General features: G+C 43.2%; 1 pseudogene; it reads left to right on the plus strand.

The window, feature by feature from the left end:
- Positions 1 to 1332: 1332 nt before the first annotated feature.
- Positions 1333 to 1964, plus strand: LOC147609953 (uncharacterized; annotated as a pseudogene).
- The last annotated feature ends 353 nt before the right edge of the window (positions 1965 to 2317 follow it).

Raw genomic sequence — 2317 nt, forward strand, 5'->3', positions numbered from 1 at the left:
GGCGAGAGACTGCTACAGCAAACCCAGTGAAGAAGGAACGACATCGGCAAACTTCATGGAGGCTCCAAGGGAAGTGGAGTCGGATCATCTTTTATGAGAGAGAGAGAGAGAGAGAGACCCCACAACCCAATGTAACCTACCCCAATAAAGTAAAACCACCTCTGAGCCACCGATGATGTAGGCCACGTGGTAGATGTATGTGTGAGCACTTTAGTCAAGGTCGCGGGCACTTATAGTAGCCTTGGACACATAGAGAGAGAGAGTGTCAAGGACTATGGAGTTTAGGGACTTGAGGCACTGGTCGCGGGCTATCAAGTAAGGGGAGGCAAACTTGGTATAGGGTCTAGGTGTGCTAGGATTATTCACTTGAGGGGAGGTGTTGAAATATACAAGTGAATAGGGTGTGTGTGGGAACAAGCTCTTGGATAGAGGCTGTAAAAGAGAAGATGTAATCGTGAAAGAACCTGTGAAAAGGTGAGAAGAATCTACTGGGAGAGAATAAAGGGTATTCTGGGAGATATTCAGGGAAAAGAGAAGAGGTGGAGAGAATCAGGCAAAAGGTGGAGATATTCTGGGAGTGAATCATGGAGAAATCAATGGGATTAGATGCTTGATGTAAACTCTATAAATTGAGGCATAGCCCTAATGAGAATTTGCTGGTTTTTGAGTATCCATGCCTACATTAATCTATTTGCTAATTATTCACTAATTACGTCTTAATCACTTGCTAATCACTTTGTTAATTATGTTGATTCTAGTGTTTGATCCACCATAGCTCATCATTTTGCTCAAATTTCAACAGTGCTATATAATGCATTATTGGATACGAGAGCCCAACACAATTTGTTGTCATATGGAGTGTGGTGTCAACTTGGAAAACCACCTTTAACCAAGAGTGCTATCCAAGTTAAGGGTATCAATAAGAAGAAAACCACTGTCTCAAGAATTCTGCACACTCCTGTTGCCTATGACAAGGGACTGTGATTCAAAGCTTTTTGGTTATGCTGCCTTACTGGTACTATGGAGGGAACTATAAACTTAGGGTACAAATGGATGTTAGCCACCAAGTGCAATATTGATTGGGCAACCAGGCGAGTTACAACGCAAGAACCAACTCTTAGTCTGACTGCTCAAAATCTCGCACCTAAGCCATCAACTCTGGACAAAACGCTCGATAACAAAAAATCACAAAGTCAAGTGGCAACACCATCTTTGATTGTTTGCCACCCCTCTAATGCTTCAATGCCAAGAGTGGACACAGGCAGTGTGGTCTCCAAGGCTCCGCTTACTATACCAAAGAGTACATACAAATGGGTCCCAAAAGCTTCGTTAATGGCTACCTCCACTGCTCAATCTCGTTCAGACAAGAAGCCTCGTAGTAGGAAAGCAGCTACCCGCCCGAGAAAAGGTAACGTAACATCACGTTGGATTCCAAAAAAATTATTAGTAGCCCAAGGGTACTACGAAGGGAATGACCAGATTTGGGTCCCTAAACATAAGTTGAATCCCTCTACATCGCCTATAAAACCTTGCAAACCAAATGTTGCCACCCCAATGACAATTCAAGACTGTGGTAATGGAAAGGTAACAGAGTGCTCCACACCACTTCTTCCAGAGCTAGTTTGGATTCCCAAACGATATCGATCAATACCACCTAGCTCAGGAAGGGGGGGCCACATGAAGCTTCTAGCTCCTCATGCCAGGCACACGTTGATATAGAAGTTTCTGCACGCTCTACACCTACCCTTGTCAATACCCACCAAGAAACCAATGAGTCTACGTCTCCCCTTGTAAAAGTATCGTCGGAAGCCATTTCCTCCATTCATTCATGGGAGCGTACACTACCATCTCTGCAATTTGATGTGGCCACAAGGGTCATAAAAAGCTATCTGCCCACATCACCACCTATAACCCACTGGACAAATTGGTTCCAAGGGGCTACAAAATCATTGCAAAAGGTATGATCTACCCAAGGAAGGGGGGAGCATGTACTCACGTTCGACATTCTCTTGCTTCCTCCCTAACCTTCTCCCCTGACATGTAACTCCCAAATTCGAGGGAATGTATATATATAGCTTCATACACAAAAAAGAAAAGAAAAGAAAAGAAAAAAAAATAAAAAATGGTAAAAAGAGCAAGAGCACATTAAGAGGAGAAATATCCGCACACAATTAGGAACTAGATTGACCTGTCTTCATAAACCTACTGATGCTATATTTGTGTTTGCAGATATGGCAAATGCACGAGCATCACACACTTCATCCACTCGCACCTTTGGTGAGAGGTATCATCTGTACCTTTCTCAGATATTTCACAT

This window comes from Cibotium barometz, chromosome 50 (assembly GCF_041138505.1).
Source record: "Cibotium barometz isolate CiBa-2024 chromosome 50, ASM4113850v1, whole genome shotgun sequence".
Taxonomy (NCBI): Eukaryota; Viridiplantae; Streptophyta; class Polypodiopsida; order Cyatheales; family Cibotiaceae; genus Cibotium; species Cibotium barometz.